Source organism: Lepidothrix coronata, unplaced genomic scaffold (genome assembly GCF_001604755.1).
Source record: "Lepidothrix coronata isolate B3197 unplaced genomic scaffold, Lepidothrix_coronata-1.0 Scaffold81, whole genome shotgun sequence".
Lineage (NCBI taxonomy): Eukaryota > Metazoa > Chordata > Aves > Passeriformes > Pipridae > Lepidothrix > Lepidothrix coronata.
The window spans coordinates 1,207,491-1,222,631 of NW_016690261.1; positions in this window are offsets into that span (position 1 = coordinate 1,207,491).

Consider the following 15,141-nt stretch of genomic DNA (forward strand, 5'->3'; position numbering starts at 1 on the left):
TTATTGTTTCTTTACTGGATAGTCCTACCTAAATACCCTCTTCTCACAAATATTTAAGGAATTGATATTTTTATTAAAAATATTCATTTTTCATGTGGACAGATGCATTATTTTTTAATTTGTTGCTCATCATCTGTTTGCTTATTTAAGACCTTCATTAATGCAATCACAAACAAAAAGATCACCTAGGTGAGCTCTCCTCCTCTGAAATGAAAAATGGCAATAGGGAATAACCACAGAAGTTTAACACTCACAAGACTGTATTTTATTTCAGTTTTCCATGGGAATTATTCACAGCTAAATAATACTGTATATAACTGTATATAACTGTACTGGTTCACAAATAATCTATCTTAAAAATAGCTTATTTGTCAAATAGCTTATTGGCAAATAGCTTGACAGTTTCTTGCTATACTATGCCTTCAATCATGAAAAAGCTCCAAAGGTTGACTGTCAGGATTCACCCTATTTTTACTATATAAAATCTGGTGTATTTCAAATGGCTTGCACTAAAAACCATACCAAACCAAAAAACACCACAAAAATCCACATGCGAACTCAAACTTACATCTACTAGTTTTAATTACTCTCTGATCTGTAATGAACTCTGACAGAATTATTTACAGTCAGATCTGCTAGAATTAAAACTGAGTCACCAGCTTCTACCATCACTTATAAAAGTATTCTTTCTATAGCATGGAATTCTTTCCTATACCCATTATTAGGAAGTGAAATAAGAAATTAGAGGATGCAAATGTCAGAGATAAATTTTATTCTTCCATTTCCCATATAAATGTAGTGCTCTGATTTAGGCATTAGTACAGTGTGAACAAAGGAAACAAAACAAAAACAAACAAAAAAAAAAAACAAACAAAAAAAAACCAAAAAAAAAACCCCCAACAAAAGTTCTGTTTTGAGGGCTTTTGTCTTGGTAAATTCATGTTGATCGTTCCTGACAACCTTCTTGTTATTTCCACACTTGAAAGAATATTCCAAGAAGATGTGCTCCATGTCCTTTCTAGGGATGAAGCGGAGATTTCTTTCATAATTTGTAGCATCCTGGGTCCTCCTTCTTGTCTATCTGAAAGAAGTGTTTATACATCCTTGTTTTTTTTATCTCCAAAGTTATCTCTTTATTTCCAGGATTTCTTATTTAAGGTGAGGGAAAGAAAGAGGGTAGAGAATAAAATCAATAGCTGTTCCTGAACAACAGATTTTTTTTTCCTTCAAAAGAGAAAAAAAAAATATAATGATGGCTATTAGAATTGTTACTAGGATTTAGTATCAGTCATGTATGAAAATAAGCATGTTTGTTCTATAGGATTTGCAAAGTGTAAAAGGAGAAATTGTTTGGATGAACAAATGCGCGTATTACGAGTTGGAATAAAAGAATAATTCTAACCATGCAGAATCAAAGATAGAAATTAAAAACTGAAGAAACTGCACAGAGATGATATGGAAAAAGAAATATATGTTTATTTTTCTAGAGACTAGTAAATTCAGTGAAATTAATGGATTTTTTTTCTACCTTTCTTCTCACACATGTATCTACATATAGCAGTCATATAAATGTGAGAATATTCACTGTTCTTCAAGATGACATGACAACTAGTTTATTAAGGGCACCACGTTTTTCTAAAAAGTGGAAAATAAAAAGCAACATTCAGGAATGTGAACAAGAGTAATATAACTGATGAGTTTTAACACTAAAACTCTCTTCTTGTTTCCTGCAGTACTACTGTAGAAACAAAACTGATGCTTCTGTCACTGACAGCCTAAAGTTTCGCGAAATAAAAACCTTGATGGTACTCTAAAGTATGATGTATGAGATGATACACAGCTTCTAAGTGTAAACCAGCTTCCTCTTTAAAATGCAGACTCTCAATAAAACCTTCAAAAAACTGTAGGCAATTTAGGACAGTAGGTTTGCTCACTATGGTTTGCTTCACTGATGGTGCTGTTACTGATGGTGCAGTTTGCAGACTAAAACTGGAAAGATTTTGCGAACTTGTGGAGCCTTTTGAGTTTCTTTTGTAAAAGATACAAGACAATGTATTTAAGTAGGCCATTCAGTTTAAATACTCATAGGCTTAGTATCATTAAGGTTGGAAAGCACATCTAAGATCACTGAGTTAACACAGCACCACTCTGCGCCACTAAACCATAACCCAAAGTGCCACATCCACACACCTTTTGAACAGTTCCAGGGATGGCAATTCCACCACATCCCTGGGTGCCTGACCACCTTTTCAGTGGAAAAACAAATTCCTAATAGCTACCCATTTAATGAGCTATTGGCATATCAGGAAGCACTAGGTCATATTTCTTCCTTGGTTTTTGGTTGGTTGGTTGGTTTTGGCTTTGGGAGTTTGGTTTGGGGTTTTTTGTGGCAGCAAGAGATAGATTTTTTAAACAAAAGAATACCTTCTGTTGATTAAGGAGGAACTAGGAAGATTAATACCATAGATTGTCTGCATAGTTATTTTGCAGTAACTTATACACACAAGAACTGTACAGATAATTAATTAAACATGGATTCTATTGTGATTTTATATGGGTTATAGTCTGTGTATGTTCATGTTCAGTGCTTCTGGTCTCCCAAAATTTAAGGTGGTCTTGGGTGAGGAGGCATCCTCAAAAGAGCAAGTAAGTGGCAGGAAGAAATAGAAACTTGGACTCTGGTAAACGATCCTCCTGCTCACAGTGATCATAGTTCATTTATTGCTTTGAACTATGTCATCACTTCAGTAGCCATAAAATCCGTTCAGAAATTTTTGCATTCTTTCAAGAAATTTGCACTAATTTGCACAGTGTCCCTACACCATAGTTACGCTGTAGATGTCTCTGTAGATATAATACTCAACGTCAACATTTGTTCCTAAGTTATTGTAAAATTTTAATAATAACTTTGCAAAGTGGTAGAAGAAAGAATATCATCAAATGAGTTTTTTAACAACTGGCATGAAAGATCTCTCTGACTGTCTTAAAAGAGAAGTTGAAGAGTTAACAACACTGGGTAAGCAAAACAGTTTATAATCTCTGAGTAGATGGCAGCAGTTAGCTGGTATTCCTAAATAAAATTAAAAAAAAGTAACCCTCTTTCAGAAATACTACTTTCTTTTGGGCTTGATTTTTTTATTATTCTTCAGACTGAAGGAATGATCCAAAACCTTTTATCAAATGAACCAACTTCTCATTTCCTTCAGTGTGTTCTGCATAATTTTTTCGGTGAAAAATGTCACCATCCAAAGAAATTCACATCTAAAATTTATAATTTTTTAGAATCAATGCATCATATGTTACTGGTATGGGGAGTTTTAATATACTTCTTGGAGTTAAAATATGCATTACGTGACTCTATATTGGACTTTGATATGAGGATCTCAAGTTATGTTGGATTCAGGTTATTATTAAGAGAACGTTTTATTTTTAAATGTTGCAATTTGTCATTCCTGAAATAGAAGTCATGTCTGTTTTGTTCCTTCTGCCCTGGTTACAAATGTGTGAACAATCTAAAGGTTGTTTGGAAAAAAGGTTTTCTGCTAAAGTGACACACAGTGTTGAAGATTTTGTTTTATCTGTTTTGTGATCTGATTTATAGCTGTAAAAATAAAGATATAATGTTAGATGGTAAATAATGCATTTTTATAAAGTTTATGGAATTCAATAGAAAATGAAATCGCATGCCCATTTTTTTCTCTCATGTTTTCTCACTCTTGTCTCTAAGGTGCTGTACAGTGTTTTATACCATGCGATCTCAGAGATATCAACAGCATCACTTGTTGGCTTATTTTTGTCCAGTGGCATGTCCATCTTGCAGTCAGTTGGAGTTATCTCTGACTGACATGGGGAGAAGCCATTCCTGCACTCTTCCCCCCTGGTACCAAAACCTTGCTACATAAACACAATAAAAGCATTTGCTCTGCTTTATGAATTCAAATTACAAATGCAATCCAATGGTTTATGGTTTCTCATTAATACCGACAACAGTAACAAGCACACATATGTTCTTAGGTAACAATATAAATCACATGAACCATAACTACTTCCCAGACAAAACTTGACCACTCATGAAGTCACACAAACATACTGAAAATCTCTGAAAACAACAACTCTGAAATTTAGAGTTTTGGGGCTTTCCTTGATTTTATTCCATTGTAAAGCTCAACTGCATCCAAACCTTCAGTACCTAAGCTAGTGGGAGACAGTGACAATTGTTACAGTTTGTCTTATGTTCCAGAGAATCATAGCATTCCTTAAAGAATAGTATTTTATTAAGATCATCTGTCATACAATCTTATCACTCCATAAAAAGATCTTTTCCATTGATGTGTTTTCTTACAGTTTCTTTCTCTACATGGGCTCCCATATACTCACTATCTATTGTCCTTTGTTCGTAGGATGTACAAAAAATCTGCAAAGTTTGGGTTGCTGAAGGTAAACTATTTGACAAAGATGTAAGTTTCACATTCAAGTCCAAAATCCTTTAAAAAAGTAAAGCAGTTCTACTCAGCTCTGGTGAGGTCATGCCTAGACTGCTGTCTTCTGTTCTGGGCTCCCTGGAGAGACATGCAGATCAAGTGAGTCTAGAAAAGAGTCATGAAGATGCTCAAGTGATCATTTGTCCTATGAGAAGAGACTGAGGAAGGGTAAGTCTTCAGCCTGGACAAGAGAAGGCTCTGTGGGATCTCATCAACATTAATAAACACCCAAAGGGAGAGTGCAAAGAGTATGAAGCCAGGTTCTTTTCAGTGGTGCCCAGTGTCAGGAGTAGAAGCAGTTGGCACAAACTAAAACACAGGATGTGACACCTGAACATTACGAATCACTCTTTTACTGAGGGCGATTGATTACTGATAAAGATTGCCCAGAAAGTTTTTGAAGTCTTCCTTCTTGGAGATATTAAAAACATAAATGAACACAACCCAGAGTAGCTTTCTCTGGTTGACCTAGCTGTAAACAGGGAATTTGGCTGAGATGATCTCCAGAGGTGCCTTGTCACCTCAGCTGCTCAGTAGTTCTGTAAAAAAATTATACAGTTGCTCAGTGAAGAATGAAATGAAAATGGCTAAGCAATGCTTGAATGTATTCAGATATTATTGTGTAGAACAATGGTCACACTTCTATAAGCCTTATATGATTTTACATGATTTTTTTGTTTTAGTATGTCTTGTAAAGATGTTTCAACAATGACTAGTGAAGTTTATGAATCAATGCACCTATAAACTCAAGTTTTCCAAATGTTCTGTTTCAGTAATTGCCTAACTCTTCATATTGTATTTTCTCTATTAAAAAGTACTAACCCATATTTAAGACATAAATATACAGAAAACTCTGTATATAATATATACACACATATGTAAATATGTGAAATTTTAAATTACTAAAAAAGAAGTGTTAGTGCAAATTAATTGAAAGAAAGTGATCATGAGATTTAAAAAAAATCTACCTGTAACCTCAACCTGTCTTGTAACCTCAAATGACAACTAAGTAAAATATAATATTAGGACAAAAAAAAATCTTTAACTGAACTTATTTTTATTAAACATAATGTGAAAAAGTTACAGAACAGTATTTAGTGAATTGTTTTCTCATCTTCAATTGTCAATGTTCTATGATGGTACAAGATACAAATAAACATCATTTGGGAGTTTATTAAGAAAGTTCACGAGTTAGTACTAGTGCCAGAAGATGCCTATAAAATCTTAGGGGTTTTTCTAATGGCAGCTGTATATCACTCCTGACACAGTTTTACGTGGTTTTGTAGATCTAAACAACCAGAAGGAAAGTACTTCATCTAGTAGTGCAATATATTTCTATTTTAGTCTGAAAAAGGGTCTCATAAATTAATTTAGACAGATTGTAAAATAAAATTTGTTGACACTACATTACAATTAAATGAAAAGTATAATAGTTTTAAACTGAAAACATATTCAAATTAACACAATAATGTGATGAGATCAATCAAGATGACCAGATTTATAGAACACTTTAGACATGGAATGAAGTTTTCCAAAGAGTGTTAAAGTGAAAAATGAAAAAAGCACATTGTGGATAAAAAAAATCTTCACATCACTAAAATTTTAGTCTTCAAAGAGATTTAAGATGAAGTATAAAAGAGTAGGATAGTTTTTCAAATGTTTAGGTTAAGTGAAAAAGAAAAGCAAGTACTAAAACTACTCAAAAAGCACTTGGAGTTTTAAAGAATAACTTTGCAGTTGTGCTTGGACAAAGCTTGTACCTTGAAATGGGAATTCAGCAATGATTACAAAGACACTCCCCCTCCCATTCTTTTTTCGTTTTCAGAGTTAATTACTGAGAGGCAAATTCCATTTTGCTAGTATTTTTAAAATCTCTTTGATGGCCTAATTCACAAAAGTCAGTGTGAGAGAGATAGGTGAAGACCGTTTTGAAAAGGTTAATCACTTCATGAATTGTTAGAAAACACACCATGAGACAGAAAAGTAAACATCAGCATGCTTATATTTTTTTAATATGATGTAAGTAAAGCAGGACAACTGGGAACAGCAACAGAAATGCTCTCTTAAAAATCTGTATTAAGATCTGTATATAAAGTCACATAGCATTCATGTTTGGCTTAATGTTGATTTCAATATTCTGCTCATTTTCAGCTTGTGCAAGGCAGCTGAGAAAAACAGATCCAAAGGATTTCTGAAGCTGGACACAGTTTCTGCCACTCTCGAAACTGACAAAATTTTAACTGCAATATTGTCAAATTTCAGGAAGAAAATATTCCTTCAGTTTTCTACTTTTATATTAAGGAGCAATGTCAGTGGTTGTCAGTCGTCTGTTTAAGAGAATGAGTCATAACCTTTACCCTGGCCAGTTATTATCAGAAATCTGATTGATTGATTTAATTATATAATTTTAGAAAATAGGATATTGCCTTCCAGCTTGCACTGACAATCGTAATGTTGAAATAATGTCTAGATATCTCAGTGTAAGATTGCTCCAATGTGCTTAGTGCAATGCATATGTGTGAAGGAGAGAGAGAAAGACCATCCTCGTGATTTAAATATGTGTGAAACTGATACTCTAAGGGAAAAACATTATATTTGACCTCAATATCCAAATGCAACTGGGAACATATTTTGTAGAAGATATTATTCAGTGCAGGTTGTTAGTGTCAGCTCAAGTATTTTCAGCACTGCAGAGAAATATGAAATTTGCTGCCCTCAGTGGTTAGGGGGGTGTGGATGGACTTCTTTTTTTGTATAGAAAAGAGCTGGAAAATCTTGGAATGAATACAGAGTTGTCAGAGTAAGTAGAAATGAGACAAAATTAAAACAAAAGATAATGCGGACCCGTTCCTAAGTGGAGGATGGGCCCTGGTTACAGAGGAAGCAGAGAAGCCAGAGTTACTGAATGCCTTCTTTGCTTCAGTCTTCACTGACAAGATCAGACCTCAGAAATCTCTGACCCAGGAGACCAGGGTGAAGGAATGTTGGAAAGGAGACTTTCCTTTGGTTCAGTTGGATTGGGTTAAGAACTTCCAGGCAAATTTGACATCACCAAGTCCATGGGCCATGATGGGATGCATCCACAAGTGGAAAGGGAGCTGGTAGACACCATAGCAAGGCTGCTCAGGATCATCTTCGAAAGGTTGTGGTGATCAGGAGAGGTGCCTGAGGACTGGAAGTAGACCAAATTATTCTACGATTCTATGATTCTATTCTATGATTCTATGATTCTGTTCTATGACTTCAGTCTGCAAAAAGGGCAAGAAGGATGACCCAAGGAACTCATGGCCAGTCAGCCTCATCTCAATCTCTGGAAAGGTGATGGAGCACCTCATTCTGGAGGCCATTTCTATCCACACAGATGACGAGAAGATGATAAGGAGTGGACAGCATGGGTTCACTAAAAGTAAATCATAAGTGACCAACCTGATTGTTTCTATGATGAAACAACTACCTGGATGGATGAGGGAGACACCAGTGGATATTGTCTACCTTGACTTCAACAAGGATTTCAACACTGTCTCTAACAAATCCTCATAGGCAAACTCAGGAAGTATGGACTGGGTGAGTGGACAGTGAGGTGGATTGAAAATTGGCTGAATGACAGTTCCCAGAGGGTCGTAAACGGTGGCACAGGGTCTAGTTGGAGGTTTGCCATTAGTGGTGGCCCTCAAGATTCTATATTATTTAACTTATTCATCGATGGCTTGGATGAAGGGGTAGATGACTCCTCCCTAAGTTTGCTGATGACACAAAGCTGGTAGAAATGGCTGATACCCCAGAGTACAGTCCTCCAGAAACATCTCAACAGATTGGAGAGATGGAAAGAGAAGAACCTACTAAAATTCAATAAGTGCAAATGCATGGCCCGGCACCTGATTGTCACAGTTTAGGAATGGTACTCCTCAATTCAATGCCCCCACCAAGACTCTCCCAAACTGGATGCCGCTTGCTCGCTGCCCCCTTCCCCTCCCCCTTTCCATTCCAGTGCAATGGAGTTGAGAATTGGAGGCACAAAAGGAGAACATCACGGGTTGGGATAAGAACAATTTACTGGAAACAGCAACGCAATAAGAAAATGAACAGTAACAATATAAATAACAAAGTACAAGGGAGGATGATTCAAACAAGCGCAAAATACTCACCAAACCTGAGACAATGAACAAAGGTAGATGATGCCCCAGGGTTTTTTCAACTGGAAACCACACCTTTCTTCTGAGAAGCCAGAGAGCACACCTTGGAGAACCCTGCCCCTGGCAATGACATGAGGTGGACACTAAAATCCTGGCTGAAACTAGGACACGGAGGAAGAATAACCCCAGGCACCACTACAGGAGCTGAGCTGCTGGAAAGCAGCTCTGAAGAGAATGACCTGGAGGTCTTGGCGGACAACAAGCTGTCAATTGCCAATCGTGTGCCCTTGTGGCCAAGAAAGCCAATGGTATTCTGGGGTGCCAGCAGGTCAAGGGAGGTGATCCTTCTGCTCTACTCAGCCCTGGTGAGGCCACATGTGGAGTCCTGTGTCCAGTTCTGGGCTCCTCAGTACAAGAGAGACATGGAACTCCTGGAGCGGGTCCAGTGGAGGGCTACAAAGATGATCAAGGGTCTGGAGCATCTCTCTTATGAGGAAAAGCTGAGGGACCTGAGCCTGTTCAGCCTCAAGAAGAGATGACTGAGAAGGGAACTCATCAGGATCTATAAGTATCTGAAAAGAGAGTGTCAAGAGAATGGAGCCAGGCTGTTCTTGGTGGTGTCAAGCAATAGGACAAGAAGCAACAGGCAGAAACTGATGCACGAGAAGTTCCACCTGAATATGAGGAAGAACTTCTTTACTGTGTGAGTGACTATGCACTGGAGCAGACTGACCAGAAAGCTTGTGGAGTTTCCCTGCCTGGAGATATTCAAGAACCATCTGGACACAGTCCTGTGCAATGTGCTCTAGGATGACTCTGCTTGAGAAGGGAGGTTGGACCGGATGTAACCCACTGTGAGCACTTTCAACCTGACCCATTCTGTGGTTCTATGAAATGCTCTGAAATGCTCACAGACATTTAATCAAGAATTTCCAAGTACTGTGTATATTTAGCAGTTACTATCCCCATCATCAAATATAGACAAATAATTAAAAAAATGTGTTAGCCTATATAGAAAAACAGATCATTGCTATTTTGCAAAAGAAATTGTGCTCAAATAGAGACATGGGTAGAAAGAGAACAAATCTGAAGAAAATTAATTTTCTGTTGTTGCATAACCATATACACTTGGAAAATGCTAGCGCCTGCTTTGATGCAGGGGATGTTATGGCTCCCTAATTCTCAAAGTGACAGAATCCTTATAATCCTTAAAATATACTGCAGATATTTTTGGCAAAGGTCCTTGATTTGAAATAGTGGGTTATTTTAAGTGGCAAAAGAATTCTGTGTTGACTGGTCAGTTGGATGTTTAAGATCAGAAAATACATATCAGATCTTTTGAAATAGTCTTCCAATAAAAAAAACTAAATTAAACATTAATAATAGAAAATGAATGAAAGCCAACCAAAAAACCAAACCAAACAAACAAATGAAGAAACCAAAACCAAAAACAGATCTAGAAACTCCCTAACAATCAGCAGGAGTTCATGTGAGAGAAGCACTGTAGTGTTTACCTTATTTAGTCTGAGGACTTAAAAGCCCCTGTGTAACAAAGATATTTCTCAATATCAAGTCGGTTTGAACTGTGGATATTCAGCTTTATGGTCTTGAAATATATCCTCGGAGCTCAATTGCAGCCTCTTAGGGTTGCAGCTGCCAGGTTGGATGAAAAATTAGTTGCATCTGGAACCAAATATGAAGAACATTGTTGGAAAAAAAATCCGAGTTCGGATTCTTTTATATTAATTTTAAGGAATTTGCTTTCATAGTGGGAGAGAGGACTAGGAGGAGAGCAAAGGTGTTTATTTGAAAGGTATTCTAAACCAACAAAAATAAGAAAGTATTAATTGCTCGTCTACTCTCTTCTCCACAACAGAAAATTTACTCTGCCAAACATAGACGTGGTGATTAGATATAGCAAGACGGAATAGAAGGACCTGATAATTAGCAGTTATTATTCATAGTTCTGGAAGTTATGGTGAACAACTATTGAATTACTTATTTACTGGATTTGAAAATAACACAGGCTAAAAATTGCCTGGAGTTGCAGGAGCAGTCTTGGTTTTAGAAGATTGGTGACATTAATGCTGCTTGAGTGGTCTGGGTTTCAAGGCTCTCCTAAGACAAGGAATCAGACACTTGTAACTGTGATCACTGGAAGTTGCCTCAGAGAATTATGCTGGCTATCTGCTCTTTCCGTGTCATTCAAGATCTGGTGTAGCTCAGCAAAAAGACAGTGGAAGAGCTTCCAAGAGCTAGCATTCCAGCAACAACTACAGTAAGTGTTTTAGCCTAGAAGTCACTCTCCAATCCACTGCATTCTGTGTAGATGCATTTGTAAGTTGTATTGATATACAGTAATCCACAAAAAGAAATATGGAAAATGTTCAAAAGACAGTATAAATGGTTTGCTTATATTCTGTTTTATTTATTTTTGTTTACTTTTTTTCTTATTGCTGTTTTAAGCTATTTTATTTTTATTACCAATACACTATATGTAACTGTGACACAATATTGCTGAAATCATTATTGACCCCTAATGAAAGGATGAGAGAGTAATTTCCTTCCCTTCCTTCTCCTCCCCCTTCCCCTTTCCCCTTTCTCCTTTCCCCTTTTTCTTTTGTCTGTTTTAAGGAGAATTTATCCTCCTTCTCTAGGCAGATGTACTCTCTGCTGTTACAAAAGCTTTGGATGAACAAGATTAGCCATGCATTTATTCAAGATGAAGAGGGTCTTGGAACAGCAACAACTACTACAACAACACCACCACAAAGAAGCAAAAAACCCCACAAAACCAAACCCACCAAAACTAGAAAACCCCCCAGCCAAAAACAAAGGCAGAGGTGACTGTCATCTACTTATGCTTTTTTAATATGTACATTATTCATATAATATGTATACACACAGAGATATATACTCTATTTATCATTTTTATACATATACACATACTAAATATGTGTGTAGAATGTGTATATACATTATCTACTACATAATGTGTACATGCAGTATGTGTACATGCATATATATATATATTATTTGTATGTCCACATGTATTATAGTCCACATATACACTATAGTATAGGTATAATAAAAATATCTTTCTACATAATATGTTAAATTGTATTATCTTTAAAAGCATTAAACTTGTTTTGTATTATTTCAGTGAAGTTACATGAGTTTTAAATCAGCATGAAAGTAGAAAGAACACTTTATAGTGAAAGACTGTAATAAAATAAGATTCTGCGTGAGTTCATATTTGCCTTCTTTCTCTCAGTTCCATACCTTTTATTCCTATCTTGCTCAATGTTTTTTTCATTTTTAAAAAATTACTATTTCACATAATTTATTTTTTATCATTTTACAGTTCTGTATAATGTATGTTTCATTGCCTCAACAGCTTCCTTAAAATTAGTAATTTTATTAACATTCTTCCTCATGTCAGTAGAAGCACACAAGACTAACAGAATTTCTAACAGAATCTCTCTTGAATGTCACCTTTTTATTCCAGCTCACTTTCACTTTTGTGGTGGATTGACTCCAGCTAACAACTAAGCACCAGCTGCTCACTCACTCCTTGCCCCCAGAGGAAAGAAGGAGAAAACTGTAAGAGCAAAAGCAAGAAAAACTCATGAGTTGAGATGAAGACAGATTAAAAGAAAAAGGAAAGAGAGAAAAAAACCCCAAAAACAAGTGATGAAGAGGCAAGCACTTACCACCTCCTACCAGCAGAACAATGACTGGCCTCATACAGACTCTAATGGTACTTTGGAAAGACTGCTCCTCAGTTTATTGGTAAGTGTGATGTTACACAGTATTGGATATTCCTTTAGTCAGCTGAGGTCAGTGATCCTGGCTGTGTCTGGTCCCAAACTCTCACCCACCTCTGGCATTCTCGCCAGGGGATGGCAGAGTAAGAAACAGAGGTGGTCTTGATGTTGTTCAAGCACTGCTCTGCAATAGAAAAAACACTGCTGTGTTATCAAGACTGTTTTAGCTACAGATGCAAAACACAGCACAATTTGAGCTGCTTTTAAGAAAATTAGTTCCATCCCAGCCAGGCCCAGTACAAGTTTTACCTTTAAACATGGGAACATATGGTGTCTTACACTTGTTATAAATTTTTTTGTGACATGTCTCCTCAGTACTTTACAGTACGAATTCTGATTTACTATCATTTGATTCTATTAGAAGAATGGCCTGTCTTGGTGTTTTTTATCTGTTTTGTTCTACTACCTTTGATGGAACTCATTATACTCCTAAATTTTCCCCCCTAGTTGTATTTCGTTATTGTACACTCCCTTGCTTTTCCTTTGACTCTTGATTCCTCCTCCAGAGAGAGCTGCTGCTCTTGACTACAGCAAGAGTTCCACCTCTCACACAGAAGCAATGTCTTTATTGTATATACAACTTCTCATTTGCTGTAACAATGTCGTGCAGTTTGTACTAGACGTCAGGAGGGAAAACTGATTAGCTCTGTAACTGCACTGAGAAACTTAGGTATTGCATGAGAATACTAGTAGGAAGATGCCAGAACTCCTTATTCTCAGATGAGTGTCCTTACCAAGTATTACCTCGTGTGCATACATGCATCTTTCATATCTTCCTGTGACTTCACATTTTTGAAGCTGTGTCACTGATCAGAAAAAAAGTCTGGAAAAGATTCCATTTCTTTTATCTGTACAAATCTATACCCTTCTAAATTAGGAAATTCTCAGGGAAATTGGGAGCTATTGTTTTTAACTTATGAGGAGTAAACTGAAATTAACTTTGTTCCTTCTAAGTCAGTATTTCAGTTCTTAGAATTATTGTTGTGTTACTAAAAATGTACAATGAACAAATTTACACAATTCCTCCTCTCACCTGAATAATGGTAACCTGAGAGAGGGCTGTAGGAGTGCAAGTCATCTGCATAAAAATGAATTTAGTCAAAAGCCATCTGACTCAAATTTGTTCTTGAATTAAAAACAGATACTATAAAGTGTACTTACATTATTTTCAAGACTTTTCAGTGCTTAGCAGTAGAGCTATAAGAGATGAACTATCTGTTAACATTATCCTGCTCTAATCTTAAATGAAGAGAGCTTCAACAAATTAATGAATTATTCCATTCAGCTGAAGAGAGGCATTGTAGTATGAAAGACTTTCAATTCTGTAATGCAAATTAGACAAAAGCAAATCAGATTTAAACAGGCCTCTGAAACAGACAAGCGATGCTTTCTAAAATCTGCAGCGTATTTCAGTGTATTCTCATTGTCTTGACTATGAGAAACAAAAATATTACATAGTCATGGGTGACAGGTTTCAACATCTCCTGTCCTCTTTTCAGATATTGAAGGCTTTTTTTTATTTTGGTTTGGTTTACTTTACTTTGTTTCATTTAACAGTCCTTACCACAAGAGTGATATTTGTCCTTTCAACAGCAAAAGCTCTTTCATTTCCACCCCTCTAAAATCTTAATATAGTCTCTCTCTCAGCCTGGGTTCCAGGCACTGATGGTCTATAAAAGTCATTCTGCTTCTGCTCTTCACACTCTTCTGTAGAAATTATTTCCTTGGGCAAGAAAAGGATAAGGCAAAGTTTGCTTATTATATTTACACCTAAATACTTGAATGATTGATTCATAACCACACAGGCCCGTAATACAGTATTGCTATTGCTAGTAACAGGCCATTAGCTTTTTAGTGAATTTACAAGGCCTCAGGACTAAGGTAGTGGAAGTGTGATTGTAACGTAGGGAAAAGAGGTAGGAACAAAGTGTGTGCATAACATTTTAACTGCATTATTATGCTTCATTTTCTGTAAAAATTAGATCTAGATTTATAGTGATTCTTGAATTAGACCATTAGGATTTGTGTTACACTAACAGTGAATTCCTGTGTACCTATGTATTTGTGTAAGATTTGCTACCTATTTGTTCTAAAGGATACTTTGAAGCATAACACTTACAGTTTTTCCAAGACTACTTAAAAAACTAGCTGAAATACTGAACTTCTTATTCCAAAATATTTGTTCATTTGTTTTACTTGTTTTTTTTGGTGTAGTTCTTTTTCTCCCCAGCTTCTTATGCTCAACAACCACATCTTCTACCATCTCATCTTTTCATTCTTTTCCCATAGAAACACCTTTCTCTTAGCAGTACTTTCTGGAAGTCTATTAAATTCCCTTTGAGAGAGCATAGATGTCCCTCTCTCCAGGTCCCTTTTTCCAAGTAAAAGAAAATATTTTAACAGCATAAAGCTGTGTCAGGGGAGGTTTAGGTTGAATATTAGGGAAATATTTTTCACTCAGAGTGTGGCCGGACACTGGAACAGGCTCCCCAGGGAAGTTGTCACAGCGCCAAGCCTGATAGAATTCAAGAAGTACTTGGACAATGTTCTCAGGCATGTGGTGTGATTCTTGGGACTGTCCTGTGCAGGGTAAGGAGTTGGACTTCAGTGATCTTTGTAAGTCCCTTTCAACTCAAGATATTCTATGACTGTATGATTTTTCTTCGAAATTCCCAGTTTAGAACAATTCAATGGCATCTA